At 37.4% G+C, this 21,987-nt stretch overlaps 1 long non-coding RNA gene across 1 annotated transcript; it reads right to left on the reverse strand.

Annotated features, from left to right (window-relative positions):
* Nucleotides 1-13,072: 13,072 nt before the first annotated feature.
* LOC125617787 lies at nt 13,073-21,324 on the reverse strand. Its single transcript, XR_007348903.1, has 2 exons — nt 21,123-21,324; nt 13,073-13,370 (listed from the first exon to the last, which is right to left on the reverse strand). It is a non-coding gene; the product is annotated as an uncharacterized LOC125617787 (long non-coding RNA).
* Nucleotides 21,325-21,987: the final 663 nt, after the last annotated feature.

Genomic DNA, 21,987 nt, shown 5'->3' on the forward strand with positions numbered 1-21,987 from the left:
AGAATTCCTCTTCAATCTATTTAGTATGTTCTCTGTTTCCCCTTCACTCCACTTGTATTTTCAAATTGGAGAGTGGTATTTGGGTATCTTTTATCTCCAGGGCACTGGGGCTAAGGTCTAGGGTATCAGAGTAGCTTGGATCCAGAAAAAAAGAAGGGGAATATTTAGTTCATATTGAATACCTACTTTGAACCCCCAAAGAAGGTCCTGTTTTATTATAATATTTTTTTTCCTGAACCTTGATTTTTGCCAATAATGTTTGTTTCTGTCCTCATAGAATGTATCAAGGTGGTAGAAGTTTAATATTAAAAGTTTTTGATGGACATCCCATGTGCAAAATAACTTATTTTTTTTTCAAGTCTAGAAGAGGATTCGGCCCTAGGGTTGTTGGGAGCAATAGCAGCACTATCATACCAAGCCATATTGGAAATCAGTCTCCAGAAGAAGTTTCAGACAAGATTATCCAGCTGCGTCTCCCTCACATATCTTTCCTTACATAGTTCCAGAGGCCAGAAGTTCAAGATCTAGGAATTATCATGGTGGCTTTCCTTCTGAAGGTTCTAGAGGGAATCCTTCTTTGTCTTTTGAGCCTCTCATGGCTCCAGGAGTTCTTTGGCTTGTAGCTGTATTACTCTATAATCTCTGCCTCTGTCTCCACTTGGTCTTCTCCTTTATCTAGTTTCTAAGCAGCATGCATCTGTATCTACTGGGATGGATCTATCTGGGAGTCTCCAGGGAAGCAGGTGGCTGAAGTCATTATGGAGAGAAGCCGTACCAACAGGGACTTCCATCACATTGATGAAAAATTTCAGAAGTGCCTACTACAGGCCAGTGTGTAATCTCAAATCTTGAGCTGTGGAACCCAGATAATTTACTGCCTATTTGGAAAAAAGTCAGCTAGGACTAAAAATGTGGATAAAACTGATTTATTATTAGCTGGAGTCTTTACTTTAAATTCTAAGAATATACACATAGCCAAGATGTTTGTAGTAAAGCTGGGAAAATCACATCTGCAATAAGTCATCTTCCTCTGGGTTGCCGGGCTGGTCTACACAAATGAATTTAGTTATCCTCCTTACAGTTTAAAACTGCAGTTCTTATTCCTTTTTTTCCAGCCACTATTTTCTCTTCCTCTCTTCTAGTGAGATCAACACAGTAGTTAACCAATAGATATTTAAAAATGGATCGTTGGAATAAATCACCAAATATAAATCTGACCCCTACTATGTTCCCCACTCTTTCCCTCATTGTTAATCAGAAGAACCCATCACAGGGCCTGTGCTGTGTTCAGAGCATTGTCGCACTGCCTCTGTCTGATGGAGATATCTGGGGGGAGGGGAGGCCATCACTAGCACTCCAATGTCTTGAAAGGCGAGTGGCTGCCTGGCCTGATGTGCTCCTCAGCAATGCTTGCCAGGCTGTCCAACTCTAATTGTGTTTGATGCAATGCAATCTCTGCTAAGCAGTCACGGATCAAAGGACTCTTGACAACAAATGAAATCAGAAGAGGACAGCAATTTGTCATCCCTCCCTCTAAGCTGACCCCTATGAAGTTGGCTCATTAATATCAGAAACCACAAAAGAGCTGAGCACAGGTCCAGATCTGGGCTGGATGGGAAACTTATAGGCAACCCTCTGTTTTTTTTTTTTTTCCTCTAAAGTCCCCCTCTGGCCTGATGCTGCCTAAAATCTTGCCATTACAGGATCATTCAGCCTGTTATTTCCCTAGACAAGTAGTTCCTTAAACAAAATTGACTACCCTTGGTAGGTTGTAAGCTATTGTCACTCACATTTTTACCCTAGACTATTGTCAGAATGTTTTTTTTTTAAGATAACTGGGTAACACATGAGTAATCCTTGAAAATGAAGGTACAGAAAAATGTCTTTCACATTTGTGGCCAAAATGAATGGATTGCCACAGGTCCCGGGGACACCAGAAGGCCCTAGTGGGAAGGACCCTGGGAGTTACATGCAAGTAGGAAGTGTGCACATACTGGAAAGGGGAAGTAAGGAAATTAAATAAAAGGTGACTGGAAGGGCAGGAATGGGAACAAGAAAAAAATAAATAAATTGCTACCCAGAAAATACCTTCCATGTATCTACCACGGTGCCAGCCACATTTACAGGTACTTTGTTTATTCAGTCTCCATATTAACCCTGGCAGGAAATTATTGTGTTCTTGGTACACAGAGGAGGAACCTAGAAAAAAGATTGATGACTTGCTCAAGTTGGGGCATGGAATGGGTAGGGCAGGGTGGAAGATCCAACAGAGCCACTTCCACACTGAGATGTAAGATGTCCTGCTTATAGGTCTCACATCAAGGGAAAAAACCCCATGATTGGAACATAAAATGCTCCCTAAAAGAACCTAGAATTATTTGTACTTCTATATTCATATGTAATATTCCTATGGAATTAAGTATTGATAACATGGGTAGCACCCTACCTTGGATTATTTGATCAGGCAATCTCGTTATAGTATAGAGGGCATTGTGATCCTATAGTGAGGGAATACAAGGGAAAGCAAGTCTATAGAAGAGGAGAGATGGAAAGATCTGGAACAAAGACTGTTGCTGGAGCCAAACCTAGAGGAGCACTTGATGGAGATGACACAGAATGGGGAGGGAATCACTGCAGTGGGACCTGTTCTGCATAGTGACACCTTCTAAATGGGTGTCTTTCAAATTGTGAGTTATGTCTTCAAATACACAGAAAAAAATAGAATAGAATAAGATAGAATAGAATGGAATAGAAGAATAGAATAGAAAACAGTAAATTGTATGTAGTAACCTAAGTATCATGTCATGAGGGTTTCAGTTACAGAGACTTTTGTGAATGTCTTATATTGAATCTTGATGTGGTGTGTATTTCATAGGTGGAATTTAGAGTGCATAAGATGTGGGGTGCGCGTTTGTTACAAAATTCATGAGAAAGACTCCAATTTTTCCTCTGAAACTATGGGATGAGCCCCTCAAGTGTCACTTTGTGAAGTGTTGGAGCCATCCTTAGAGGAAGGAATCAGTTTCAGGATTCACAGCAACAGACCTAGAGTGGAAATAACTGGAAATATGCCCAATCTGGCATTTTAGTTTGAGAAATTTTCTTTTTGATCACCAAACACAACTTATTTCACTAAATATGAGCTTGCCAATAGCTTTTTCAAACCTAGAGTGACAATTTGAGGATCACCAGGAGGCTCTATTTTAACCAAAAAAAAATCTCCCTTTATTACATGGTGTTGTTCAAAAACACTAACCAGACATTGCTTCTTTGTCAAAGATGAAAGTTGGGGACAAATGGTCCAGTCTACTGTATGATCTGGTTAAAGACAAAACACTAGAAACTAAATAAATTGCAGAAACTGAGTGAGAAGTAAAGCCCAGAGGCAGAAAAGAACAGAGCCTGCTGACTGTGCTTTCTGAAGAAGTCACCTATTTACCCATCCACCCACTCACCCACCTACCCATCCTCCCATCTACCAACCCAATCATAAATCCCTCCATCCATCCATTTATTCATTTGAGTGTTATTAATTAGGAATGTGGATACTGGAGTCATCTAGCCTGAGTTCCAATCCAGACTCTCTTCTTACAAACTCCTAATTTAAGTTACGTGGTCTTTCTTTACCTTACTTTCTCCATATGCAAATAGGGATGGTATCATTGCCTTCCTCATAAAGTGATGAGATTGTGTGAATTGTATATTCAAAGGGTTTGGTGCACTACTGGCTACCTGGCAAGCACTCTGGAAGTGCTGCTCTTATTATGCCAGGAACATTCATTCACTGTCTTCTGTGTGATAAGCCTTGAGTTTTGGAAGCTTCTGGTGACTCAGTACAGACTCTGGACCCAAGATTTGAGCACATTCAGTGCCTCCCTAGGCTGTTATAGTACACTCAAAAGCCAGTGGCTCTGCCTTTCTGTATTCATCTTCTGTAGTTGTTTAGAGGGATTATGTCTTCTAAAATACACTATACACTTTTGTTTATTTTGGTATTGGGAATTGAATCCAGGGGTACTTAACCACTGAGCAACATCCCCAGCTCTTTTTTATATTTTAGTTAGAGACAGAGTCTTGCTAAGTTAATAAGGGCCTTGCTAAGTTGCTGAGGCTGACTTTGAACCCGGGATCCTCCTGCCTCAGCCTTCTGAATCTCTGGGATTATAGGTGTGTACCACTATGCCTGGCTTACTATATACTTCTTTTTTTTTATTGGTTGTTCAAAACATTACAAAGCTCTTGACATATCATATTTCAAACATTAGATTCAAGTGGGTTATGAACTCCCATTTTTACCCCAAATACAGATTGCAGAATCACATCAGTTACACATCCACATTTTTTACATAATGCCATATTAGTAACTGTTGTATTCTTCTTAATGAAAAAGTAAGCCGTACCTGTTAGGGCAGGTGGTTGCCTACTTTGTCTTTACGAGTTGCCTCAAAGATGACTTCCCTATTGACCTTTTCATACGCTTTCTTCCACTCTTCCTCTGAATTCTTATTGATTGCTCTTTCCAAGACGTTTCCTTTAGCATCTTAAAACTCTCCAAATGGATATGGTGTGCTTATATTTCATGCATATTTTCCCTGTAATAGGCAAAAACTGTGACCATTCAGTCATGTGCAAACAATAGTCTTGTTTTGTTATTTTAACTATAGTTCATTTAGCTTTGAAACCATACTGTACTTACATCAGGTGACTTATTATGTTCTTGTGAAGTCAATATAATTTGACGGCTTGTAATCTTATTTGGTCATTAATGACTAATGTGTAATTTCAAGCCGACTTCTTTTTTTTAATCAGTCCCTCCTCTTGCCTCTCATTTAACATCTATCATCACCCTGCCCCCTTCTTTTTACAGCCACATATAGTCTCTGATTGTGAGAAAAGAAAAAAGAACTGTGATGATCATGGTTTCTTTTGGTGTTTTACGTTTTATTTGACTCCTTAGCAAGGAGGAAATTGGCACTGGCTGTATCTCCCTTGTGTCTCTAGCAGATGAATAAATAGTTCCTTTGCTTCTTCTGCTTTGGCTAATCTTTATATCCATCTCATTTAGGGTTATGAGAACTGCCCTTCCTCAAAACTTCAGGAGACCTGTAGGGAACAAGTGCATGTGTATTCAACCCCCTCCATCTTCTGCATCCTGGCCCACTACACAGTTCTTTTGCTCCACTGACAAGAAGCCTCCATGAGCAGCCTCACATTCTCAGAAACCTCCAGAGGATAGGGAGTGCTGGTTCCTGGTTAAACTTACCCCTTAACTTCAAGGGCTGTGTCCATCAGTCTCCTTCTTCCATGGGAATAGGGGAAATGGATCTCTCACACTTTTCCAAAATTTAACCATCCTAGTTGCAAAATCTACCACAACAATTTATATTTCCTTGGAACTTCAAAGCAGATTAAGATTTTGCAACCTTTCTAAAAAAAATCCCCTTGGGAGTAGGACACTTGATTTTTTTTTTAACTATAATACCCCATCAAAGGGGCTACTTACTTAGAAAGCAGCCAACTATTTCAGGAGATTAGAAGGTGAGAAGAAAGGGATATTAATCAATTCTGCAATTGTTATATGAAATTCTAAGAATCTACAAGACAAGAATCACAGTATTTTCATCTTTGAATGAATGCAGTTAGAGTTTTACCAGAATCTCTGGCAAATGTGACAATTATTTATATAATGAAAGGTTGCCCTGAACCCTTGTGAGTGACTTCCTAAAAGACTTTAAGAGGATCTCAGTCAACTCTAGGAACTTGGCCATCAGTGTTTGAAGCCACGGGTTAATGTGAAAGAGCAGATCCCAGAGTTAGTTGTTTGGGATAATAATGATAGAGTGGAAGCAAGAAGAACTGTGGTCACTGATTAGGGAATCTAGAAAAAAAGATTTACAGCATTTATTTCTTAGTTTGTTTTGTTATTGTTAAACAATAGTGATATATGATAAATCCAAATGTCCTTTCAACTTCAACCATCTTATGAGGTACTTAACTAAATAACACAGGAGCTAAACTAGATATTACTTATCCATTCATTCGTCCACTTTATTCAATGACAATATTTTGTGTATCTAGATGGCTTTTGCTTTAGAATACTGAAAAAAAAGTCTGGTACTGCTCATGAGAGTTAAATACCATAATTGCAATTTTACATTAATGTACCACTCAGATGGGTAAAATCTTTCTTCCAGAGTTTCTGATGGTGTTTCCTCTTGATCTGAAGGCAAGATGCACTAATCCTCACCTGTTCCTGGGACTTGAAGGAGTGGAACTGCATCATAGGCAGAGCTTTCATAAGTAGAAAGCATATGTATAAAATTTAGGCTCTGCCATAATCCCGTTGGAGTTGTTCCACATTCTACTAGCCCTCCCCTATGAGTATGCTTCCAGTCATCCCAGAGACAATGTGCCTGGGAGTTAGAGAAAAGGCTCTCAGATGTTGACTAGAGATTGTTTTGGTACAACTTCTGGAGGTTAATGCATCAATTCCTTTTCCAACAGGCACTGAGGGTCTCTGGGAACTTTCTCTCTGGGGACATTCTCCTTTGGGTTCAAGGCCTCTTCTTCCAGCTCTTGGGTGGGACATTCTTCTTTCCATAGAACTTTTCCTTCAGTTACTTCTGAGTTTTGTTGAAACTTGTGTTGAATAAACTTTTGATGAATCTTCTAATGTGCCAGGTACGGTGTACCATGGTGAAAATGTTAAGATTAAAAAAAAATCCATTTCTTCAAGAAGCCAATAGAATATGATTGTTTGTTTATAACTGTAAACAAATAATTATATTATAAACAAACAATTATATTACAATAGAAGAAATGATGTCATCAAAGGCAGATTTGACAAAAGAGGTGATAATTGAGTGCTAGGTCTTACACAAGTATAAACTTTCTGGGAAGATGATATATAAGGGTGCATTCTGGATTAGATGTGTAGTCTCATTAGTAATAATGATGCCACATTATATTTTATAATCTGATGCATCAATGAGTGTAGATGCACCATTTAAATAGAAACCTGTGATAATTGCCAATTGGGATTTACATGTGGGAACGTTTTTTCAATAGCCATATTTTATTTTTCCTGAATAAAGCATAAAAATTATATCAGATTAAGATTCCAAGTAACTAAAGAGTGTTAGTGCTAACAGGCTCTTTAAAGATAGTCTTCACTAACTCCCTGATTTTATAGATAAGAGCTCTAAACAGGTCAAGTGATTTTTTAAAAAAGGAATCACGAAAAATGCTCAAGGTCACAGGGTAAACCCATTGTGTGGAATCCATATTTCCTGATCCTAAGATTTGAGAGATTTTTCACTATACAACTTGACTCTCTAGGCACAGGGCTAAACTGCTTCTGTTCCCAGGCCCTCTTCAAGGGCATATGACAGCAGGTGAACAAATTAAATGCTGCATAGCATCTTAACATAGGTCCTTATTTCGGGGAAAGGAGAGGGCAAAGCACAGGAAGCCAGTTCTGGCAGTCATTCTGCCGCTGATGCCTGTTGATACCCAGGCTTTTGTTACCAGCTCTCCTCATCTCCCCCCAGCCAATAGTGTAGCCAGACAGTAAACTACTTCATTTAAATTATGTTCTCATCTCATTGAGTATGGAACACAATTCTCTTGTATTTTCTGATAAGGCTGATAATGAAGCGATCAGTCCACAGGATTCCCGAGTGGCAGTGAACCTGCATTTGCATAATGATATTATAGCGTCTGTCGAACCCGCTAGCGGTGATCCATCCATATGCGAGAAATATAGGTCAGCAAAGATGCAGCAGCAACGAGGGAGGCAGGGCTATCCACTTATTAGAGTAAGAAAGGTCTTCTCTATCCTTCAGCTCAGCAAGACAGAAATAAATGGAATGAAATGGATCAGGGGATTCTATTGGCTTTTGAACAATCAAAGGAGATGCATCAATTTTGTCTCGTGGTTTAAATTCAGTTCAAAGTCTACTTAACCCTTACATTTCCATCGGCAGAATATCCTCCCTATACTTCTCTACTAAATTTTTTAAAAAGTAGTTCATCCTTATTATGTATAGAGAGAGCAGGAAGCAGGCTGCCCCATGTGGTGGGGGATGGGGGATAAGGAAATCATCTATGGCTTTCCCTGGGGTTACTGACTTCTCTTGTCTTTCCTGTTTCAAAGATCTATAAGGTTTCCAACCTATACATGCTTTTTTTTTTCTTTCTTTCCCATTTTGGACTTTTGACCTTTCTATTTATTGTCTTTATTTGTATGGGGAATCTCATTTATTTACCATATTATTCCCTCTGGATGTGTGTGTAAGATCGTAAATCTTGTTGTTACTAGAAGAATTGTGCATTTGCCAGTGGCAAATTCTGTGTTTTGTTTTTCTTCTGGGAGACACTTACCACAGCTCCCACAAAACCTGGACTCACACAGCAATTTTCTAAGACCCATTTAAATTGAATTCAAGTTCTAGGATCAGCATAGAATTAACCTTGAGGAGGCAAAGAGATCTTGAAAGGGACCTTAGGAGATCACCTAGGTCACCTTGGAGTCCTATAGTAGTACAGCTACAACATCTCGGGGAACATGGCCAGATTGTTTATCTTTAAGATTCTAACATGTTGAGTATAATATCTCAACTAAAAAGAAAATTACCACCATTTAAACCATATTACTATACATTATTATTTTTGTTATTTAAAAATATATATTAAAAATATATATTTGAATCAGCATTCTAAGAAACTATGATTATCTCTAGTGATTTAACTGTTATTAACAAATGGACTTTGATTTTATATCACTGTGCATATAGTGAAATGAAAGTATGGTCTATATAAGAAAAGATCTGTTTGTTGGCACATTCCTAGGTTAATAATATAGTAAATAGATATGTTAAATTCCTCGGAAGGAACGTGCACGTGCAGCCTGAGTATGTATGATGCACCTACACTTATACACATATGACTATTATTCTCACATCAATAAGTGACAGCCACCTTGTGATGACTAAGTAATGTTGGAAGGGAGAACTGTCCCTTCAGAGTGAATTCAAAGGGCTCATTTTGTTGATAGACTCCAATGGGGTATGTTGCTTGGCACAGGGTTGATTTCAAAGGTAAAATGCTAACCAAGAAAAAAATAAAATAAAATCTTAAATCTTAGCTTAACTTAGCAAGACTGTTCAGCTTTTGCTAGCTCGATTTGTAGCAAGAAGGAACTTGAGGTTTTACCAGTTCCCAGGAACTCTGCAAACTGGATTGCCCAAAATGAAAAAAAAAAAAAATGGACTAGGATGGAATTCAAAACTTTATTTCTCTTCTGGGTTAGACCTCCATCTTCTTTGTTCTTGATCTCTGATCCCTGGGCTGCCTTCCCGCCATCCTCAAGCTCTGCAGCTCTTGCCAGTCTGGAGCTTGGCTCCAGACTGGAGTCAATAAAGAAAATGCTTGAGCCTAAGAACATCCAAAGCCAAAATATGATAAATCATTGTCACTGAAAGAGAACAAAACTTATATTTTCTCTTTCTTAACAATGCCCCCAAATTTTATGGCGCCTGTCCATCATACTGAGCTATGAGATCATGCCTTGGAGTTAGATATTTTGGTATGGTCTATAGCCATTGCTTTCTTGGTGGTAGTCAGAGCATTTCTGCTGCCCTTAATTCACCCTGCTGACCCAGGTTCTGGGGTAACCATCTGCTGATGGGAAGCATTTTATAAGGGATTTGGTCAACTCAATTTTAAACATGATGTTTTTGTTTAGAAGCAGAAATACACTACCCCTTCAACCCCTCCCTGTGAAAAACCCTTCAAGAACAATATACATCAGATTGTCATGCACACGACAGCCATGTGAATCTGGAATGACTATTCCCTTAGTCTGATTGCCTTGTTTTAGAGAGCAAATGGGGAACAAATGGGTTTTGAATGCTAGTGAGACCATCTGTTTATTGATTGCCTAAAAGACTAAAGCACTTGCCCCAGAGTCTTGGAGAGAAATGAAATTTGGAGCTTCCCTGTTGTTATCTATTGTGTGTCAGAATTTTTGTAGCAACTAAAGTGTCATAATTTTTCTTGGAACTATATTTTTCTGGCTTAATTTGATTTCTTTATTTTAACTGATGATTTTCATTTCTCATTTTGAATACTTCTGACAATGTTTCTTATCTTGCAGATAAGAACTCTGTGGGAAATTTGGCTTATGGGGCTTTTTATCTATGATATGGTCAGTTTATTTGGGGCTGTGGAATGTGGGAGAAGAGGATAAAGTTTGGCAGTAACCCTTGCCTTGGTGTTCTGCAAGATTGATGACTTGCTTTCTTCAAAGGCATAGCTGGCCCATGTTCCACAAAGGCAGTTGGAAGTCTGACTCAGGACTTTAAGAAATGTCAGCGACCTCAAGTCACACTCTCATCTTGCTCTTGATCTTTTTGCTGTTATGTTGATGTGGGTGTCACATACTAACATTGGACAAGAATCTTGTTGTTGTTGCTGTAAGTTTAGCCCAAGCTAACTGCATAGCTTTTTTCCTTGGTGATGCAACATTGCTCCGTTTTGGATATTTTCATTCTCCAGCCTCACTTTGATTTGATCTTAGCTAAAAGGCATAAACCATTTTTCAATGTAAATATTTAGAGTGGGAAATATATATTTTATATTTGGTACTAAAACTTATCTGCTTTTCATTTAATTTAATTTTGTTTTTTGAGAAAGAAGGTGATAGGTATAGGAGGAACCCTTTAAATTTAAACCATTGTGGACTTAAGAACAACCTATTGTGATGTTTATTATAGCATTTAAATTAGTAGTTTGATCACTTTTATGAACTTCCTTGCATGTACAGACACTGCTGTGTTTATTTGTGGTGCTTCTACCCCGTGTCCTTTTATGAAAAAAATATGCAACCAAGTATGATGGGTAAGTTTGTATCATAGCCATTCTTCCAGCAATAAACTCCAAAGAACTATTCACCAGCAGCACTTGGAAAAGCTGATTAATAAGTAAATAGAAAAGGTGGTCTGGGACTCATTTGTACATGAAAAATGATTATGATAGGAGCAGAAGCAAGGTTAGCAAGTTTTTCATTTGTCTTTATGGGTCAAAAGGCAAAATCAAGACTATTATGCAATGATTCACATAATAAAAGAGAAAATAGTTTTATATGTATTATTATGATGGATTAAAACTGATTATGATAATTGAGTATGATTTTAATATAGTTGTACTGAAGTAGGAGGTTGAATTATGTCATTCCCAAAAGATGTCCAATTCTTTATCAGACCAATTAATTATCTGTTAATTTGCTTTCAAATAGCACACAGGACTAGTTTTCAGGTAGCTTGTAAAATTCACCTTTTTTTTTTTTCGAATAGTCATTAATCCAATATTCCTCCCTCCCTTTTAAAGGGTTCTACTTACTTTATCTACTTATTAATTATCCCTAGTAAGGTAAAATTGGCCACTTCCAAAACCAAAACCAGGTCATAACAACCATGATTTTGGAACATAAGAGACAGCTTATGGGAAATAGAAATGTAAATAAGGCTATGGGTTATAGAAGAAGCCAGCATTTAATCTTAGAGTTGGATGTCAGGAACCCAAATGCAAAAAAAAAAAAAAAAAAAAATTAAGGGCATGGTTTTGGAGAGAATAACTTTTCAGCTAAGAACAAATGTGAAGTAGATTAGGAAGGTTTGTAAGGATATAGCTTTGTATAGCTTTGATCCTAGAATAGTGGAAAGAGCTAAATTTGAATCCCTATGTTTTAACTTCTGAATTTGCTCCTTAATCCAGGGACTAAAAAGAGTGGAGAAAAGATGGAAATGGACATTAGAAGATACAAGATGACAGGCCAATAAATGAGGCTATTTTACTTGCTCACTATGTATTGCAGGAATTTGTGCATTAACTGCTGTCCCCCAGTGCCACCGGGAATGCCAGGTCTGGTACTCTCTGGGGAAGAATTCCTATGCATCTCAAATTTTTTATTTCTTATTTTATTTATAGAATCCATAGATAAGACCACTATGTAAGTTGATTAGTACAGTTAATAAGACTATCTTAAAACTAACATAAAAGTAAGACTATCTCAATAAAGACTTTTAGTGAAATAATTATTGTGGGGATACACTTTGGCAAGGCAATGCATTCTGGTTTTTACCTTTTCAGATTCTCTAATAAGTCAAACACCTGAGCAAAAGTTGTTGCACCCCTATTCTCTGTTGCATTACTGAATGTCAGCCTTGCCTCTTCTCTGTTCTCTTTCTTCACTAGTACTAGTGGAAATTAATGCTGGAAAAGAAAGTCTCAGCAGGGACAGGTTCAAGGATGAATGGCTGAACAACATCAGGACCAAGCCATGATCATATCTGGAGACACTGTCACTTGTGATCTACGGCCTCCAGTGCTTCTCTGTCATTGATGGAAGGGTTCCAAACTAGTTTTGAATTAACATAAAAAGAAATTTAATTTAGATACTTTGCCCATTTTTTATTTATGAGTCAGGGATTCATGATAAGGCAGATTGCTATGTCTAAGCCACTAGAAGCCCAGCAAATTGTAAGCAAATCTTGTATATTGAGATTTTGTGTTAAAATATTTTAAACTCGCTTTGTCAGAATATCACTTTTTATAGATCCATTGAATATCCTTAGGTAATTGGAAATGATATTAAATCTGGAGAACTACTCGGTAAATTATGAAATAATTTCTAATCAAATAATTTCGAATACAAGCATGATTAGGGCTCATAGCTTCATTTTCAATTAAGACAACAGAGGCCTAAAAATCTCAATAATTTTTCAGGTATATATTTGCCACTTTAAATTCATAACTAAGACTCAATTATCCTTGGATGCCAGACCAGCACTTCTTTTATCAGCTGGTGGAGGGAGAGTTGAGATTCCAACACAGGTAGTGGAATTCTAGGTCCCATACTTTCATCTGCTGTCTTCCACCGCCTTCCTGAATGTAGCCTACCTCTCTCAAATTTTAGGGATCTTGGATCAGCACTGCAGACCACTTTCCTTTCGACTGTGGAGTAGACTTTCAGCATGATCATTATAAAAATCATCAATAATGAAAACACAAATGCAAATTGTCAGTAGATTCATTCACTGAGTTTTCCACAATAATATAACACATATTTAAAAGGTTCAAAATATAGAGTAAACATCCCTGGTTTTCAAGACTTCTCATTTGAAATTATATTGTTGGATGGTCTAATAAAATTTTTACTAATGCATCGAAGTGTTTCAAACGTGGAGGGCTATGTCATTAACAACATTTAAACTTGACACATATGCTGAACAAGTTCACTGGCTCCAATAAATTGTAGTGTTTCTCTTCAACGTCTCTCTTCTGCATTGGACATATATCACTCTAGTATCCTAAAGGAAGGAGATTGACATATCAGAATAAGACTTTTAATTTTAAGTGAAATGTTTTTTTTTCCTTTCATAAGGAATACAGATTAATTTTTCATTAAGTACATATAAAAATATCTCAAAGTAATATTTTAGAAAGCCCCATAGACATAGAATAATTTGCCTCCACTTGATCATCAAATGAAAATGAAACACAAGTTTGGGGACTGAGAAAGATAGACCAAGACAGTCGAATTATTCACACTTGAAGGTTTCTAGTTCAAATGTTTTGCAAGCTCATTTGCAGCTGGGTTACAGCAGGCTCCATCCATGTCTGTCTAATGAAACTCATGCTGAAAATCTCAGTTGGAAGTTCAGGGAATCAGAGCCATTCATCAAATCTCATCATAATTATTTAATAAGCAACATTAAATGTTCAGTCAAGTCTTTAACTCATCAGTTCAGTTATCACAGTTTAGTGCATGCAAACATCATTTACAAGGTTTCCTGCTGAACGATACAGGATACAAATAAACCTCATAAATTAAACCAACCCTTAAAATAGCCTTCTTTTGACTGTCTGTCCCCTAGCTCACCTTTTTCAGTGCTTAAATGATTTATCTGAATGGACTTCCTTATCAGAAAGGTGGGTAGGCAATGAGTTTATTTAGCCAGTATTAATCTCAATCCCTCTCTCTCTCTCTTTCTCTCTCTCCCCCCACCCGTGTGTGTGTGTGTGTGTGTGTGTGTCTGTGTCTGTGTGTGTGTGTCTGTGTGTCTGTGTTTGTGCATGACTGGACAGAAAAGATTCACACTTTTCCCAGACCTTGGGCAACTTACTTCCCTCAGTCTGTATAGCTGGTGTCCGTATGTCTGTTTCTAAGAGAGAAACAAAAACATCTGAATCTTCCTTTTTCTCATAATAATCAGAACACAAAACTTAAGAGATGGAATCTTCTGCAGAGGTTGGATATGAAAGAGAAGAAAGCAAGGTAACTGAAGAGGGGGATAAAAGAAAACATGAATAGCAGTCTTTAAAGTAAAAGTTATCAACTGAGCTTGCAGGACAGACCAGTGCACTGTTACCTGTTGTGAGGGGGTAGCACATGAAACTTGCCAGTCATAACAGGGTCCATGCTTTATCATTAACTATTGGAATATATTAGAGTGGATTCAAGGTCATTCATGTAATAACAACACTCACTGATACGGATTTTGTTATGCTTTCCTAGAGAAAGAGAAAGGTTTTGATCACATTAGAGCAAAGATTTTCATGAAGCTCTCTATTTACTTTGCTACTCTTGGTATGCTAAGTGTACAGATATTCTGGAGTGTGTGTGTGTGTGTGTGTACATAAGAACCGTTGTCCTAGGAAACATACAAGGAATTTAGGTGATAAAATCTATAGGTTCTGCACTCCAAGACTACAGCATTCTGGGACAGTCATTCAGAGTGCCAGGGATCAGCAAGTTTCCACATTTTTTTAGGGTAGCAGAATAAATAATGGTTGAGGATCCTTGATGTCTTGCTTTTCGCTTGACATTGGCCACTGACAAAATGTGTGTTCATCTGTAAGCCTTGTCTTTCTTAATTATAAGAGGTGTGCAAATTTTCTATAATTTTTTTTATTAAATGAGTTCTTAAATAGAATACACTCATATGTGCTTTAAAAGATAAATTTCCTTTAAATCTTAAAGTTTCCATTTTCTAAGTCAAACATAAATGTATATGTTTGTACATAATTCCATCTATTATCTCTATATATACTTGAGGTATTAACTAGAAACTTGAAGTTACATACATGTATAAACTTCAGACTTAAAAGAAGAAGGAATTATTAATATGCCTGTTATGATTAACAATTCTTGGGAGGTACTCCACCTAGATTCTGACATTTGGCTATTTGTCATCTATCCATGGTTGGTCATAGTACATTGAAGTAAAATATTGATATATTGCATATAATAGTGGAATTGGTACACTATATTAGAAATATACTATTGGAGCTGCTGTTTAAATCATTAAGGACCTTATAAAATGGGCCCAAATTTTCTTTGTTTTCTGTGTACTCACACTGAATTCCTCTAGGTTTTCTCTATCTGCTCCTTAGAACAAGTTCTTTTACTTCCATAGCATCATCTAAATATGCTGATTTTCTATCTGAGCTCTGCTTTCTTTCTTATTCCTTCCTACATACACATCTGGCCATCTTGCCATCATGTTTCAGATCTCACATCCACTGACTTTCCTGAACAAGTCGAAATCCTCACCATTTCCTTGTTCCCAGTTTTCTATTATATAACACTAACACTATGCTTCTTTCTTCTTTGCACTTAACACTGTAGGAAAATAGATATGTTTTACTACAATCATTGATTGTCTACCCCACTAGTCTATAGTAAGTGTCATAAAGTCAAAGAGTAGGTTTTCCTTGTTCAGTACTATGTCCCCAGAGTGTCTTTTAGTGGTTAGTATGGGTAGGAGATCAGTGAAGGTTTGTGGAAAGGATGGTTTGTTCTTCTCCTCCACTGACTAAACTGGGGTTATCCAAAGCTACAGTGCTTAAGGAGCTGCTCACAACTCAGCTCATTCAGGCACATGAATCTGCATGTCCCAGTTGTAGGCCAGGCCAATGAGATCTAGCCATTCCGTGAGAAAGAGATCATTTTGATGAAACACAAACAGGCAAGATTTAAATGCCTGTAGACAAAAAGAAATCAGAGGGCATTCTAGGTTGAAGGCAAAGAAAAAATGCATCATAAAATAGGGTCTGTAAAAAGTATGATCAGATGGTAATTCTTCAGTTACTTTAATGAATGTAACAGTTCAAAGGACCTGATGTAGAGGGAAAGTGTATATAAAACTCATATTATGAAGAAACTCCCATAGATTTGTAAGATAATTGACACTGATTGAAATTTTTGTCTTAGCTGGTCATGTTGCTTGTAGCTTTTTCATAACTATGTTTGTGAAATCTTTCTGTACATGGTCTCACACATTTGACCTACGATAGTTCATTTAATCCTTGCATCAGTGTTTTGGGTTTCATAAGGGAGGGATCTGAAACTTATAGCAGTGATTTGATTTGATCTAGGTACTACCCATGTAAAAGAAAAGTAGAGCCATAAGTTGAAGGCTTGCAGTCTGCCTCCAAAACTCAGGCCCTCGGTTTAATGTGCAGTTGTCAGAAGTCATTTCCATGAGAGGATCTGAGGTTTCAGCACTTTGCTTCACAGTTCAGGTTAGGGCCTCTGTGCACTATCTGTTAACAGATTCATAACAGAATTCTGCTTTACCTCTAGAGGCATTGCAAATTTTGTTTAAAAAACTTAAATTCAAAAAGATCAGAGTTAACACGGTTTTTATTGTTTTGCAAGCAGAAGAAAAGACGCAGCAGATACTACTGATGTAGGAGTATCTCTACCAATGCAGCTCTGTTGCCATCACTCATACCTATAAGTCCTATGGTTTGGGCCTATGGTTTCTTTACCCATAAAAAGACCAGGTTCAGCTGAATGGTCTCTGAGCTTCTATGCCACGCTCTTCCTGGGCTCTACTCGAAAGCTTCTTGGTATCAATGCTGACTGAGTCTTTGCTACAGGGTCCAGCAGGCATTGATGAGCCTGCTTCATGCGGGTGTTCCTTCTTGGGCCATGCTGTATGCCTCTATGCCTCTGCTTTCCTGCCCTGGCCTTTTACCTACACTAGAACATGCTTGTAGGAACTTGGCATGCACAAACTGAAAGTCCCCTTTTATCATCTCTAAGATGATTTGGAGTGCAACTCATGAGATTTTCCCAAAGCTCCTGCAGGATTGAGAGTGAGCAAGGGACCCTATGGTGGCCAAGTCAACATGTTCTTTATGGACATGCTTCCTTTCATTTTTAATTCTCTTTCTTCCTCATTACCCACAAATTACCTTTATATCCTCTGGTGTTTGAGTCATATAAGCTGAGAGAGATCCCCTTCCTCAACCTAGAAAAAATTACTGTATGAACCTCCTCCAGGTGGGGCTGAGATTTCTAGATCAATTCCTGGTAGTCTTTCCAGATTTTTTTAGTCTTACATTTGAAAGTTACTAAAATAATTGTTGGATAACCTTTAGGAAGAATTACATTTTTGGTATAGTCAGGAAGGATTAAAAAAAAGTTATTTATTTTATTATTAGGATGATCCTAATAATCATCAGTCACTAGAAAGACATTTTTCTAAAATCAGTTTGGGAGGGATTATGAATTAAATAACTATTTCCAAAGCTTTTTGCAATCTTAGCATGACTTTTCAAAATATCTAGTAAATTATGTATTCATGTTATTTTTCTTAAAGATTATCTTCCAGTAAACATACATGAGTCTTAAATTTCAGAGTAAATATTCAAAATCCAGGGGCAAAATGGGTGAGGCGGTAATGAGGTTCAAGTGGAGAATATCTGGAGAAAGGAGGGAATAGATAAAGACTAAAGAGTCAGTAGGAAGAAGAAAGAGGCTAATATGATGCTGTTCAGGGTTCTAGGAGCCCTTGAGACCAGTTATTTTAATGGAAGCTTTATTGAACACATTAAAGTGCTGTTATCTCCAAATACCAGCTAAGACCATCTTTATAAGTAAGATCTCAAATATATAACACAGCAGCGAATCAGGAAAATGGAAAAAGCATTTGACTTGAAAGACACTAGGTAAGTTCATGGACCTGTTTACTCATCCCTAAAATGAAGATGTTGAGTAGCTAAGTTCTTCTGACTGTCCAGCCTATGAGCCAGATGCTAGAAAATAAGAGTCTGCAAACAGTTACCACTGCTGTCTCTGCTCCTTATGTTTTCAGATACCATAGAGCATTTTGGCTACTTGTAAAGCCTTGAGTTCCTAGATCCAATGGAATTATTCATTCTTGCAACTTGTGAGCTTTTTGAAATGTGAAATACAAAAGGAACAATGCTGAGCACGTAGTGAATACTTGTGAATTTCAGCTTTAAATATATATAGTAAAATAAATCTTAAAAGGCTGCAGTCTAGGGTATTTTACAATTAACATGGGTAGAATTATTTAGCTATGGAGATAATTGGCCCAGTAAACAAACATGACATAGTGAGTTATGTGAAGAAATACAGAATGCTTTAGTTGACAATAAACTCCAGAAGAATGAAGAGTACCATCCGGAGGGCAAAGTGGCCATTCTCCTGCAAGTTTTTCTTCTACTGCACAATATACTAGTCCCCGCTTATCCAAGGGGTCTACCTTCCAAGACCCTCAGTGGATGTCTGAAAACTTGGGCAGTATTGAATTCTGTATATAATGTGTTTTTCCTATGCATAATATATTTTTCCTACACATACTTAAGATAAAGCTTAATTTATGTATTAGTTACATGAAGATATTAGTAATAGTAACTAATAATAAAATAGAAGAATGATAATACTGCATTATATAAAGTTGTTTAAAATTTATAAATTATTTGCTTCTTGAATTTTCCATTAAATACTCTTAGATTGTGGTTAACAACAAGAATTTTTTTGTTTTTTTGGTGGAGGGGTACTGGGGATTGAACTCAGGGATACTCAATCACTGAGCCACATCCCCAGCCCTATTTTGTATTTTATTTAAAGACAGGGTCTCACTGAGTTGCTTAGTGCTTCGCTGTTGCTGAGGCTGGCTTTGAACTCATGATCATCCTGTCTTAAACTCCAGAGCTGTTGGGATTACAGGCATTCATCACTGTGCCCTGTGATCACAGGTAACTTAAAGAGCAGAAAGCAAATAGTGCATAAGAGAAGGACTACTGAATTAATGATATTAACCAAATTTTATCAAGTGCTTATGAGGTTCTAGCATTGTTATAGATGTATATTATTTACAACCACTTTATATGGTCACTCTTACTGTTATCTGTTCTTAGATACAATAAATAGAAAAGTCAAGTGACTTGTTTAAAGTTAACACAAGCTACGAGCTGTGTTACCTAGACAATGTGTGAACCTAGACAATGTGGCTTTAAGATGGGTACACTCAACCTATATCCTAAACTGACTCTAAAATTGGGCAAATGGCATTTCTAAGTATACTTTAGTGAGAGGAACACATTCTTAGTTTCTAATTGAACTTCGAGTCACTTTTTCAACCCCATCTTGTGTTACTCTCCAGCCCCACTCCATGTTTCAAGAAGCAAAAATTTTCTTTCATAAGAATGCATTTTCTGCTCTCAATCTACCTCTTCCCAAGACAGTGGTTTGTACTTATTTTGCCAAATCCAATTTTACCCATTCGTTCTTCAAGACCTGTCTGGACTCCCAATTCTTTCAATAAGTTTTCTCAGATTTTTTTTTAGCCTATACAGACCTCTCTCTCTACTAAATAGCTACCACATTTCCAGATCATTTTTCTTTTTAAAGTATCATCCAGGTTTCGATTTCTAGCAAGGTAAATATGAATCACTATAACAAAATAAAAGCTCTTTGGAATCCATTTTCCCCTTTTTTTTATAAAGGTTCTTAAAACCAGAAAATGATGAAACCCCTGTATATCAGTCCCAACAATGAGAGGCCCATTTCTGCCTCTGTCCTGTAAAGAAGTGACTGTTATGGAATCCCAAGCACTTATGAAAGACCCCGGGTAATCATGGGCTTTTGGTCCTTCTGGCATAGGAAGCTGGTTTTTGATGACTTGAGGAACTTGGACCAAAATTAGTTGGTGTTCTTTTCAACCCTAATGTTTGGTTACCTTTTTTCTTTCTTTCTTTCTTTCTTTCTTTCTTTCTTTCTTTCTTTCTTTCTTTCTTTCTTTCTTTCTTTCTTTCTTTCTTTCTTTCTTTCTTTTGTTCTTTCTTTCTCTCTCTCTCTCTTTCTTTCTTTCTTTCCTTCCTTCCTTCTTCTAAATTTTCTCTATCCTTTTTATTACTTTATGTTTTTTATTTTTTTTCTTTTCCTCATTTTTAATTATAGATTTTTTTCCTGAGCAGCCAAATATCTTTATTCTTTCATTTTTAATCTTTTCTAATTTTGTCTTTTCTCTTTTCTTTTTCATCACGTTTTTATTCATATTATTATATTTTTTCTCATCTTTTTCTTCATTATTTTTCCCATTTTCTTTCTTTTTATTAGTTTGTTAATATTTGGGGTTTTTAACATTTTTTTGTCTGGTATTTCTTTGGACACTATTGTAATGATATGCCCCTCAGGTGGATTTTGGTTCAAATTTTCTTGTGATTTGGACCAGATTACCTCCAGCTTTTCCCAATCTTAAGCTGACCATGGGACATCTTTCCTCTGAGGTCATCAATAAGTCCAACTCATGGCTTGGCTTCTCAACTCTTACTGCTGAGCAGGAGATGAATTTTCGCAACAGTTGGTTCCTCAAGACTGTTGGCAAAGCTGACTTCATAAAAGTGATGTTGGCACTGACAACAAGGTCCCCCAGGAAGATGAATTAATGTTGTCTGTGGGTTACAAGTGGGAAGATATCCAGTACTCATTGATGGGCCAGAAATAGAGTAAGGTAATGGCCACCCATCTGTTCTTAGGCTTCAATAGATCTGAGCTAGAGGGCTACACTCTCTCCCTGAAGATCTTGCCTTCAACTGGTTCCAGCAAGCTTCAGTCCTTTCCTATTCTACCAGGCACAGCATTGGTTCTTTGCCAACATAAAGCAGCAGAATTTTAGTCAGATTTTAATTCATCTCGAAGATCCATCAGTGCAGCAAGGTAGAAAACCAGCAGCTTGAGAAGGAGCCACAAGTCAAGGCAGAAGGCAGCAGTATAGCCAAAATACTTATCATTTTCCTACCTGGTCTGGATAGGAGGCATCCCCTGCATTGTTTTGTGTCCTTTATCTCTATCCACCGACATCAGTGATGTCCCAGGAGGGTCAAAATACCCCAACGATCAAAATATTTCCAAAAGAAACCCCTGCACACTGGGCATTTCCTGCAGGTACATGATGAGTAGAATTTGTCCTATTGGCATGACTCTAACAACAACCACGGCTGGCAGAGGGCCACTGGAAAGTTCTTTACCTTCATCTGCAGACACCTGTGTTTTGGGTAAGCCAGAAATAACTATCATGAAACTGAAAACAGTGTAGAAATTTTCAAATTCAAACATGGTGTACAACCAAGGTTACAACAAAAACAAGAAAGAATGTAGAAAGGTGAAGCCAAGTTCCTTAAACTGTAAACAAAACACGAAGATCATGAATACCATGGAGCCCAGTGAGGTGGTGCAAGCTTCCATGACCACTCTGGGCATATCACCCCGATGTGTTCATCAGATTTTATAGTTCAAGGATTTTTTTTTTAATCATGTGAACATGACCAATGTTTTAACTCAATTGCTAGGCCCCCTCCACTTCCTTGTGAATGGAAGTCATAGTGCTGAAAGTTCCAACCATGGCTTGGTTTTTCCGCTGACTAGCCTCATTTAGGTGCTTATTAACAGTCACATCATTGGAACCAAATACATTGCTACCACCTAGGATATTCCCAGGGATTAAGAGCTTTGTGTTCAGACTCAAGGTTGAGGACCATATGTTAAAGCAAAATTGCACCTGATACAATGTTGCTCAGGAAATAAGAAGGGTTTTAGGAGCTCTGTGGTAAGAACTGATATAGAGACTAAATGTACATACACAAATATATATATATATATATATA

Source organism: Marmota marmota, unplaced genomic scaffold, assembly GCF_001458135.2.
Source record: "Marmota marmota marmota unplaced genomic scaffold, marMar, whole genome shotgun sequence".
NCBI lineage: Eukaryota > Metazoa > Chordata > Mammalia > Rodentia > Sciuridae > Marmota > Marmota marmota.